Source organism: Mandrillus leucophaeus, unplaced genomic scaffold, assembly GCF_000951045.1.
Source record: "Mandrillus leucophaeus isolate KB7577 unplaced genomic scaffold, Mleu.le_1.0 Scaffold721, whole genome shotgun sequence".
In the NCBI taxonomy this organism is placed as follows: Eukaryota; Metazoa; Chordata; class Mammalia; order Primates; family Cercopithecidae; genus Mandrillus; species Mandrillus leucophaeus.
This window is the reverse complement of record NW_012107820.1, coordinates 734,655-747,387: the sequence shown is the minus strand read 5'-3', so window position 1 is coordinate 747,387 and position 12,733 is coordinate 734,655.

Here is a 12,733-nt window from a genome sequence, read left to right as displayed (position 1 = left end):
CATGGTTCCACTTTCTGTAGGTTCAGTTACCCATGGTAAACCATGGTTTAATACAGTCTGAAAATATTAAATAGAAAATTCTAGAAATAAACAATTTGTAAGTTTTAAGTTGTGCCCCATTTGAATAGCATGTTGAAATCCTACGCCATCCAATCCAGGATATGAATCATTCATACTGTGAACACTTCCCATTAGTTCCTTAGTAGCCCTCTGGATTATCAGATTGACCATCAGTTATCACAGTACTTACTTAATAAAGGCCCCAAAGTGCCACAGTAATGATGCTGGCATATTGTTATAATTGTTCTATTTTAGTATTATTGCTAATTTCTTACTGTGCCTAATTTATAAATTAACCTTTATCATTGGTATGTTTGTATAGGAAAAACGTAATATACATAGGGTTCAGTATCTGCAATTTCAGGCATCCAGTAGAGGTCTTGGGATTTATCCCCAAGGGTAAAAGGACTACTGAATAGCAGGAAAGCAACCATAGGTAATGTGTAAGTGGATGGACATGGCTGTGGCCTAATAAACAGACCCCTGGTCTACTGGATCATCAGTCATAGATATGTACCTTGTCTTAAAATTTCCACAAAACACTTGAGAAACACTTGAGATTTAAAATCTACTTTTCTTCTTTCCGTTAAACATTTCAAAAATGAGTTTTAACTTTAGCTGACTAATAATCGATATACATACTATATCTCAAGTATGACTTTTTGGTGTTATGATACTCATAGTTAATTTTTTATGAACATTTTAATAGCATATTGAAAAAAGTCTTCTAAAGTAATGATAAGAATTTATATTTTTCATGAAGAATCAATATGTCTATCAAGACTAAGAGTAATAAAATTACTTGATTTAGGACTGAAACACCTGTTTTATTTTCCCAATCTAAACAAAATTTCCTTGACGTTAGAGTTGTCACTAGCAACAATTCTTTTTAAATTGTTTTTGTTATTTATAACATGCAGTTAAAAGTATTCATAGATACACAGTTTAAAAAACAAAGAAAAAAGTCCTCAGAAGATCTCTACTTTTAGAAAATGAAAAACATCGGGCACATTTGGAGGATCAGGTATTATCGTTATAAGTGAAGCAATGTAGGAAATAAAAACACTTTTGTTTATAGCAGCACGATTCACAATTGCACAATTCACAATTAGCCTTCTGCTCAGAGAAGACTAATTGATGGAAGGGAGTCAGGGGTAGGATTTAGAATAAATGCTTGTTGAAGCTCTCATGTGTTGGAGCAGAAGGGAGGATAAGAGGAACCATGCTATAGCTAAAATAAAGCCAATATCTCCGATGCGGTTGTACAGAACTGCTTGGAGGGCTGCTGTATTAGCATCTGCTTGGCCGTACCATCAGCTAATTAGTAAAAAAGACATGATTCCTATACCCTCTCACCCGATAAATACTTGAAAGTGGTTGTTGGAGGTAACCAGAATTAATATTGTGATGAGGAAAATAAGTAAATATTTGAAAAATCGATTAATGTCATAGTCTGAGTTTATGTATCATATTGATAATTCCACAATATGTTAGGTGACAAATAGTGCTACTGGAATAAATATTGCGGAGAAGTAGTCTAGTTTGAAGCCTAGTGAGAGTTTAAGAGTTTGGATCATCATTCAATGTCAGTTTGAATTAATGGCTTCCTGATCTGTACATATAAAAAATATTTTAGTGAATTCAATATTTGGGGAGACCAGGAACTTTCATGTGTATGCAAAACTCTGACAGAGGCCAAATATTTTTTTTCAAAGGTGTTAGTCACCTATAATAAATGAACAACTTTGAGGAATCAAATCAGCAAGTAAGAAAAATTCCCATGGAATGTCCCATCTGGTCACACTTTGGAATTTGGCCAAAGCAATCTATATGCTACTGCATAAGCATATTGCAGCCTATCTGCTTTACAAAATGTATGGAGAGGAAAGAAAAATGCCCATTTTGATTAAACTGCAATCGCTGCAGTTACAGCTGTAGTGATGGCTGGAAGCAGAGGTGAAGTAATATCTAAAGCACTTCTATCTTGATCCAATGTAGTGAAGATCAAGATTAGGAAGGCCAGGCAGTCAGGAGGTGAAGTGCAATTTCATATAATAGATTAGGGTGACAAAGACATCTCATTTATTGTTCCTCCTTCGGGCTGTGAAAATAGGAGACTCAGGTCAGTGAGAATATTCAGCATATTGGACTGTGACTTTACAAAAACCAAGTAGACCAAGTGACGAACAAACTTTCTGAAAAGCCATTGGGATAAAACATAATTTAACATGCCCACCAATAAATCATATTTTCCTGAATTTCTTTGAAGTAACCTCGACTTTAATATTCTTAATCTCTCTTGAATGTTACTGAAGACTAAAAAATCATAATGAAAGAAGAATGAAGTAGCACATATCTTATTTCCATTTTTAGATATAAAATAAACGGCTCTCTTGTGCTTTTAGATAGCGCTTATCATCAATTTTTGGTAAACACTTGCTAAATGACTTGTAATCATATACAGTCGTAACCTTCTGTAAGAAAAAAATAAAATTTTAAACTTGTAAAACAGATTACAAAGTGGTTCTACTAATAACTAAAATTTATTTCCTTTACAAAAGGCTTCACACCAGGATTCCTCTAATGATCTTCCTCACGGCATTTATAATTAATTCAACTTATACACTATTTCCAGTATTATCTATTGAGGTAGAATAGGGTCTGGAGGCAGGGAACTTAAGGTCGATTCATACAGACTTCCTAGAACTAAATCAAAAGTAAAACTCCAACTTTCCACACCCAAGTAACAAAAGGACCAGAGGCTACTCCCTTTGCAACCTCTGCCACTTTTTCTATGTGGCAGATGAAAAATTGAAAGTACCTCTGATTGGCCCCCTTCTACAACCAGTCAGGCTTGTGGCAGGCCAAGGCTTCATTTGCATAGAGCATAACTTTGTAACTTCACTTCAGCCTCTGATTGGTCATTCTCCACAACCAATCAGACATTTGCATATGGTATAACTTTGTCACTTCACTTCAGCCTCTGATTGGTCCCCTTCCTCGACCAATCAGACTGATTGTGGGCCACTACTTCATTTACATAGGGTGTACATCAAGTAATCAATGGGAAACCTCTAGAGAGTATTTAAACTCCAGAAAATTCTGTAACTGGGCTCTTGGGCCACTTGCTTGGGCCTGCTCACATCCTGTGGAGTGTACTTTCATTTTCAATAAATCTCTGCTTTTGTTGCTTCATTCTTTCCTCACTTTGTTTTTGTGTTTTATCCAATTCTTTGTTTGATATGCCAGGAACCTGGACACCCTCCACCCATAACACTGTGGAATTTCAAATTGTCCCAAAATCTGCTTCTCATCAAGTGGAATTATTAAAACTTGTATTCTAAAGTGAACTTTAATAAAATGCTTCAATTATAAATTGTATTTCTAACTCACCACATCCTATAATTCTTTGTCAAAAGATGTGTGTAAGAAAGCTTATCCACAATATGATCTTTTTATAATAAACATTAACTCTATAGCAAGGAGGAAAAAATATGTGCTACAAGCCAGAAAGTTTTACTTGGTAATGCCAGTTTTCTAATTTTACCTTCTAATCTCCAAGGAATAGTATCATGAGAGTGTGTGTGAGAGAAAGAAAAAACATATTACCTTTTCCAGCTTTCTATTGCGGTAGAATGTCATACAATAAAATTCACTCAATTTGAAAGGACAGCTTAATTTTTAATAATTGTATACACAACAATCAAAGTATAGGACAGCTCCATTTCCCTAACGGTTCTCATGTCCTTTGATCCCACATCCTGACCCCAGCCTCCAGGAAATTCCTAATCTTCCTTTTCTCCCCATAGATTTGCCTCTCCTTCTGGCTTCAATTTGCATTTCCCTGATAACCAATGACTTCCAGTATCTTTTCATATGCAGTCTGACCATTGCCTGTATCTTCTTTAGTGAAGCACCTATTTAAGTCTTTTATGAAATTTCCTTTGAATTATGTTCTCATTACAATTTTAGGAGATCCTTATATATTCCTACACATAAATCCTTTGATTAATGTATTGCAAAAAATATTTCCTGCCAGCCAGCAGCTTGTATGCAATGTGTTGTGTTTTTTTCAGGTGGCTTTTGCTTTCAAGATAATATCTTTATGGGGTTTTTAGCAGTTTGACAATGATCTTCCTAAGTGCAGTTTTATTTGGATTTATCCTATTTGGGATTTGCAGGGCTTCTAAGTCAATACATCCTCATAGAAGCTGGAAAAATTGTGGGCCACTATTTCTTCAAATAGTTCATTCTGCCTTATTTTCATTATTTTATCCTTCTGAATCTCCAACTACATGTGTTGTTAGCTCTGTTGATATTGTTCCACAGGACCCCGAGGCTCTGTTTCTTCCCTTCAATCTCCTTTATTCAGATTGTATAATTTAAATTGATCTGCCTTCAAGTTCACTGACACTTTCTTCTGACACCTCCAATGTGTGGTTAATTTTATCTAGTGGATTTTCCATTATTTTACCATTCTGTTGTACAATTCCATTTGCTTTTATCTTTGTACTTTCCATTTCTCTTATCTCTTTACTCATTAAGATGGCATTTCCTTCATATCCTTGAACATGTGCATAATAGCTCCTTTAAAGATTTTGCGAAATTCAACATTTAAGCAATGTCAAGGTTTTTTCTTGACTGCCTTCTGTCTTTACTACGGGATTTTCCTGTTTCTTTCTATACCTAGTAATTTTTGACTATATACCATACATTTTAAAAGATAATGTCGGCTGAGCGCTGTGGCTCACGTCTATAATCTCAGTACTTTGGGAGGTTGTGGGAGGCGGATCACCCAAGGTCAAGGGTTCGAGATCAGCCTGGCCAACATGGTAAAATTCCATCTCTACTAAAAATACAAAAATTAGTGGGGCATGATGGTGCACATCTGTAATTCCAGCTACTTGGGAGGCTGGGGCAGGAGAATCATTTGAACCCAGGAGGTGGACGTTGCAGTGAGCCAAGATCGCGTGCCACTGCACACCAGCCTGGGTGACAAGAGCGAAACTCCGTCTCAAAAAAAAAAGATATGTTGTCGAAAATCTGCATTGTACTTCCTCTAAAATGCTGATTTTTGTTCCAGCAGGCATTTTGATTACTAGCTTGTTGCTTTCAACTTAAGTAGGCTTAGTTTTATGCTTTGTTAGTGTAGATCTGTGAAAAGCTCAAGGTGTTTCACAAGTCCTTTTAATTTGGCAGGACTCACACTGTAAATTCTGACTCCCTTGTGGATCAAGGCTTGATTTTAATACATATTCTAGAAAGGGACACTTATTTACAGTATAATAGCTGAAACAAGAAGGTAGAGTGTTTATCTTATTCAACCTCAGCTGGGAATGTGCATGTTGGGAAACTCAAATTTTTGCCACTGTGCTCATATCCACGACTACAAAAGCACTGCATTAATTTAGGGGTTACAAATAGCTTTTAGCTGGTCAGCAAATTTACAAATATAGAATCCATGAATAATGAAGACCAACTACTTTTTTTCTGGATAGCATAATGAAAACATTTTAATGCTTTAAAAAGGCTGTGTGTATAATGACTTTAATGGAAAATTTCCCTAAATATAATGTGTAGAGCTCCTAAACAAGAATCAAAGATAACCTGCCTTATTGACTCAGGGTCATCTCTTTAATAATCAAGTCAACAATGCTAAAATTCAATAAAAGCTTTGTTTTAGATGTATAAATGTATGTTCTTAAATTGAAAAGCCCCAGTTGGCAGCAATTCTTAAGGTTTCTGCTTTATTTACCTTGTGTTTTTTGTCTCTTATTGGTGTTTTTTTAAACCAATAGCTCAGTACATCTTATTTGTATGACCTTGCAGAATTAAGTAAAGTTTATGGCTCTGGGTTTTCTCATCTGTAAAATGAAGAAAATGTATTTCTAATGTCCCCCTAGGTCTAAATTCTATTTATTTACTAACTGTCACTGTTTTGGCTTCTAGATGCTCTCTCTTCTTCCTTTCGAATTTTCTAAGTCTAATCTTCTGTGTCCTGAAAAAAAATCAGAAAATCAACTGTATTATTAAAAAATAAAAGACAAGAGGGGGTGGAGCAAGATGGCAGAATAGAAAGACCCACCAATCTACCCCAACAAGGATACCAAGTTAACAATTATCAACTATCTACACAGAAAAAACATCTTCATTAGAACCAAAAATCAGGTGAGAACTCATAATAACTGGTTTTAACTTGATATAGCTGAAAGAGGCAGTGAAGAGACAAAAAAAAAAAGTATCCCTGAATCACCTATGCCACCCTTCCCCCACCCCCAGCAGCAGCATGGTGTTGAGAGCTTCTCTGGGCACTGAGGAAGGGAGAACACAGAAAATTATGAGGCACTGAACTCAGTGCTGTCCTGTTAGAGCAGAAAGGAAAGCTGAGCCAAACTCAACTGACACCCACCCATGGAGAAAGCAATGAAACCAGCTGTAGCCAGAGGAGAACCGCCAAAATCAGCAGTCAGAACTTGAGTTCCTGCAAACCTCACCAATGCCAGCTACAGGACTCTGTGTCTCCAAGTAAACTTGAAAGGCAGTCTAGGCCGTAAGGACAGCAACTCCTGGGAGAGTCTTAGTGCCAAATTAGGCCCAGAGACAGTGGACAGGAGGGGCATGTGACATCTGAATGGCAGCCAAGGGGATGCTAGCATAACCCCTACCCCCTAACACCACGCTACACAGTTCATGGTTCCAAAACAGACCCCTTTCTGCCACTTGAGTAGAAGTGAGAAAAGAGTGAGGAGCACTTTGTCTTGAATCTTGGATACCAGCTCAGCCACAGTAAGGAAGGGCCCTAGTCAGAGTCGTGAGGCACCCATTCCAGGCCCTAGCTCCCAGAAGATATTTCTAGACACACCCCGGGACAGAAGAGAACCCAAAGCCTTCAAGGAAAGGACCTATCCCAGCCAGCATTCATCACCTGCTAACTGAAGAGCCCTTGGGCCCTTAATAACCAGTGCAATACCCAGATACCACAAGAAGGCCCTGGGTGAATCTCTGAGGCTTGCTGGCTTCAGTTGAGACTCAGCACATAACCAGCTTTGGTGGCTATGGTGTAAAACTTCTGCTTGAGAAAGCACAGGCAAAAGTGAAGGGGACTTTATCCTGCACCTTAGGTACCAGCACGGCCACAATGGGGTAGAGCATCAAGCGGACCTTTGGGGTCCCCAGTTCCAGGATTTGACTCTTGGATGGGAATTTCTGGAACTGCCCTGGGCCAGGGGGGAACCCACTGCTTTCAAGGATGGGTCCCAGGCCAGGCAGCATTCAAGACAAGCTGACTTAAGTGACCCTAAGCCTTAAGGGAACATCTGCGATACTCTGGCAGTACTCCTTGTGGCAGGGGGTGGTGGCAGCTACAGAGTGAGGCTCCACTCCCTTTGGAAAGGTGACAAAAGAGTTAGAAAGACTGCATTATGTAGTTTGAATGCTGGCTCAGCCACAATACAACAGAACACCAAGTAAATTTCTAAGGTTTTTGACTCTAGTCCCTGACTCCCAGACAATACTTCTGGGCCCATCCAGGGTTTAGGGGCACTCACCGCCTTCATGGGAAGGACGCAGGCCTGGCTGGCTTTGCCACTTGATGATTGTAGAGCCCTGGGGTCTTAAGCCAACATAGGCAGCAGCCAGGGAGAGGTTACAGCAGGCCTTGGGCAAGACCCAGTGCTGTGCTGGCTTCAGGTATGACCCAGTACAATCACAGTGGTGGTGGCCACAGGGGTTCTTCAGTCACTCCACTCCCAGCTCTACGTGGTTCAGAATAGAGAGGACTCTGTATGTTTGGGAGAAAATAAGAAAAGGGAACAAGAATCTCTGCCTAGTAATCCAAAGAATCCTCCCAGGGCTTGTCCAAGACCAGCAAGGCTATACTCCTGTAAGCCTGGAAGAACCACAGTGTTAGTGGGCTTCAGGTGCCTCCTAAAGTAGATACAGCTTAGATCACAACACCCAAGTCCTTTCAAATATCTGAAAAGCATGACCTCATTTTGTAGGACAGCTACAAAAATGAGCCCAGACAGTGAAGACTACAATAAATACCTAACTCTTCATGGCTCAAAGAACATCTACTAGCATCAACACCATCCAGGAAAGCACGACGTCACCAAATGACTAAATAAGGCACCTGGGACCAATCCTGGAGAAACAGAGATATGTGACTTTTTAGACAGAGAATTCAGAATAACTATGTTGAGGAAACTCAAAGAAATTCCAGATAACACAGAGAAGGAATTCAGATAAATTCTGTAAGATAAATTTAACAAAGGGATTAAAATAATTTTTTAAAAATCAAGCAGAAGTTCTGAAGCTGAAAAATGTAATTGGCATAGTGAAGAATGCATCCAAGTCCTTTAATAGCAGAATTGATCAAGGAGAAGAATTAGTGAGCTTGAGGACAAACATTCAAAATACGGTCAGAGGAGACAAAAAAGAATAAAAAACAACGAAGCATGGCAACAGGATCTATCTAGAAGACAGCCTCAAAAGACAAATCTAAGAGTTATTGGCCTTAAAGAAGAGGCAGAGGGATAGAAATTCAAAGGGATAGTAACAGAGAACTTCCTAAACCTAGAGAAAGATATCAATATCCAAGTACAAGGTTATGGAACATCAAGCAGATTTAACTCAAAGAAGACTACCTCAAGGCATTTAATAATTAAATTCCCAAAGGTGAAGGAAAAAGAAAGGATTCTAAAAGCAGCAAGAAAAAAGAAACAAATAATATACAATGGAACTCCAATATATCTGGCAGTAGACTTTTCAATGGAAATCACACAAGCCAGGAGAGAGTGGCAAGACATACTTATAGTGCTGAAGGGAAAAAACTTTTATCCTAGGATAGTATATCCAGCGAAAATATCCTTCACACATGAAGAAGAAATAAAGACTTTCCCAGACAAACAAGAGCTGAGGGATTTCATCAATACCAGACCTGTCCAACTAGAAATGCTAAAGGGAGTACTTCAATCAGAAAGAAAAGGCGATTAATGAGTAATAAACAATCCCCTGAAAAAACAAATCTCACTGGTAATAGTAAGTACACAGAAAAACATAGAACATTATAACTCTGTACCTATAGTGTGTAAACTACTCTCATCCTAAGTAGAAAGACTAAATGACAAACCAATAAAAAATAACTACAACAACTCAAGACATAGTCAATACAATAAGATATGAATAGAAACAACAAAAAGTTAATAAGCAGGGGTATGAAGTTTAAAAAGTAGTTTTTATTAGTTTTATTTTCGCTCGTTTATGTACATAAATAATGCTGTTATCAGGTCAAAATAATGGGTTATAAGATAGTATTTGCAAGCTTCATGGTAACCTCAAACCAAATATATATATATATACACACACACACATATATATATAATGAATACACAAAAAATAAAAACCAAGAAATTAAATATTATCACCAGAGAAAAATCACCTTCACTAGAGGAAGTCAGAAAGAAAGAAGACCAGAAAACAAACAACAAAATGACAGCAGTGAGCCCTTACTTATCAATAACAACATAAAATGTAAGTGAACTAAACTCTCCAATCTAAAGATATGAACTGACTGAATGGATGATAAAACAAGACCCATTGATATGTTACCTACAAGAAACACACTTTGCCTATAAAGACACATACTGTAATAAAGAGAGGGAAAAATATATTCCATGCCAATGGAAACCAAAAGAGCAGGAGTCACTACAGTTATATCAGACTAAATCAATTTCAACAAAATAACTATAAAAAGGGACAAAGAAAGTCCTTACATAATGAAAAAGGTATCAACTAAGCAAGAGGATATAACAATGGTAAATATAAATGAATCCAAACTGGCACATCAGATATATAAAGCAAATATCATTAAAAGTAAAGAGCAAGATAGGCCTGAATACAATAATAGCTGGAGACTTTATCCCACTTGCAGCATTGGACAGATCTTCACAGAATATCAAAAAGAAACATCAGACTTAATCTGTACTACAGACCACATGGATATAATATTAAACAGATATTTATATAACATTTCATCCAAGAGCTGCAGAATACATACTTTTTTCCTCGGCACATGGAGCATTCTCAAAGACCACATTTTAGCTCACAAAATAAGCCTTAACACATTCAAAAAAATTGAAACATCATCAAGCATCCTCTCTGACTACAATGGAATAAAACTAGAAATTAATAACAAGAGAAATTTTGGAAACTATAAAAATACATAGAAATTAATATGCTCCTGAATGACCAATGGGTCAATAAAGAAATTATGAAACTGAACAATTTCTTGAAACAAATGATAACAGAAACTCACCATACCAAATCTTAGGAGATATAGAAAAAGTAGTACTCATAGGGAATTTATAGCTCTAAGTGCCTACCTACATCAAAAAAAGAGGAAAAACTTCAAATAAACAACTTAACAATGCACCTTAAAGAACTAGAAAAGCAAGAGCAAACCACACCCAAAATTAGTAGAAAAGAAATAATAAAGATCAGAGCAGAAATAAACAAAATTGAAATTACAAATACAAAAGATCAATGAAACAAAAAGTTGGCTTTTGAAAAGTTAAACACAAACCTTTAGCCAGACTAAGAAAAAAAGAGAGAAGATTCAAATAAAATCAGAAATGAAAAAGGAGATAATACAACTGATACCACAGAAATTAGAGGCTACTATGAGCAACTACATGTCAACAAATTGGAAAATCTAGAAGAAATGGACAAAATTCCTAGATACACAAAACCTACCAAGATTGAATCAGGAGGAAATCCATAATCTGAACAGGCCAGTAAGTAACGAGATCAGAGTCGTAATTAAAAGCCTCCCAGTAAAGAAAACCGGGGATCCAATGGATTCACAGCTGAATTCTACCACACATTTAAAGAACTAATACCAATCCTACTCAAACTATTCCAAAATACAGAGGAGGGAATACTTCCAAATGCATTCTACAAGGCCAGTATTACCCTGATACCAAGAACACACAAAGACACACCAAAAGGAAAACTGCAGGCCAATGTCTCTGATGAATATTGATGCAAAAATCCTCAACAAAGTACTAGCAAGTTGAATTCAACAATACATTAGAAAGATCATTCATCATGACCAAGTGGGATTCATCGCTGGGATGCAAGGATGGTTCAACATACACAAATCAATGAATGTGCTATATCACATCAACAGAATGAGGAATAAAAACCATATGATCATTTCAATTCATGTTGAAAGGGCATTTGATAAAATTCAACATCCCTTCATGATAAAAGCCCTCAAAAAGCTGGATATAGATGGAACATACTTCAACATAATAAAAGCCATATATGACAGACCCACAGCTAGTATCACACTGAATGGGGAAAAACTGAAAGCCTTTCCTCTAAGATTTGGAACACAAGGATGCCCACTTTCACCACTGCTATTCAACATAGTACTGGAAGTCCTAGCTAGAACAATCCGAGAAGAAAAAGATACCAAAGGGCATCCTTGAAAAGGAAGAAGTCAAATTATTCTTGTTCACTGATGATATAATCTTATATTTGGAAAAACCGAGAGACCACAAGAAAATTATTAGAGCTGATAAATTTAGTAAAGTTGCAGGATACAAAATCAACATACAAAAATCAGTAGCATTTCTATATGCCAACAGCAAACAATTTGAAAAAGAAATTTAAAAAACAATCTCATTTACAATAGCCACACATAAAATTAAATACCTAGAAATTAACCAAAGAAGTGAAAGATATCTATAAAGAAAACTATAAAACACTAATGAAGAAAATTGAAGAGGACCCCAAAACATGAACAAATATTCCGTGTTCATGGATTGGACAAATCAGTATTGTTAAAATGTCCACACTACCCAAAGCATTCTACAGTTACAATGCAATCCCTATCAAAATACCAATTACATTCTTCACAGAAATAGAAAAAACAATCCTACAATCTATGTGGACCCACTAAAGACCCAGAATAGCCAAAACTATCCTAAGCTAAAAGGACAAAACTGGAGGAATCACGTTACCTGACTTCAAATTATACCACAGACCTACAGTAACCAAAACAGCCTGGTACTGACAGAAAAGCAGACACATACACCAATGGGACAGAATAAATAACCCAGAAACAAATCCACACAACTACAGTGAACTCATTTTTGACAAAGGTGCCAAAAACTTATAATGGGGAAAAGACAGTCTCTTTAATAAATGGTGCTGAGAAAATTGGATATCCCCACGTAAAAGAATGAAACTGGACCCCTATCTCTTCACTTATACAAAAAACAAATCAAAATGGATTAAAGAGGTAGATCTAAGACCTCAAGCTGTGAAACTACTATAAGAAATCATTGAGGAAAATCTCCAGAACATTGGCCTAGGCAAAGATTTCTACTAGATAAATACCCCACAAGCACAGACAACCAAAGCAAAAATGGACAAATGGGATCCCCTCAAGTTTAAAGCTTCTGCACAGCAAAGAACACAAACAACAAAGTGAAGAAACAACTCACAGAATGAGAGAAAAAACATTTGCAAACTATCCCTCTAACAAGGGATTAATAACAAGAATATGTAAGGCGTTCAAACAACTCTATAGGAAAGCATCTAATAAACTGACCAAAAAAAAAAAAAAAAAAAAAAGGGCAAAAGATTTAAATACACATTTCTCAAA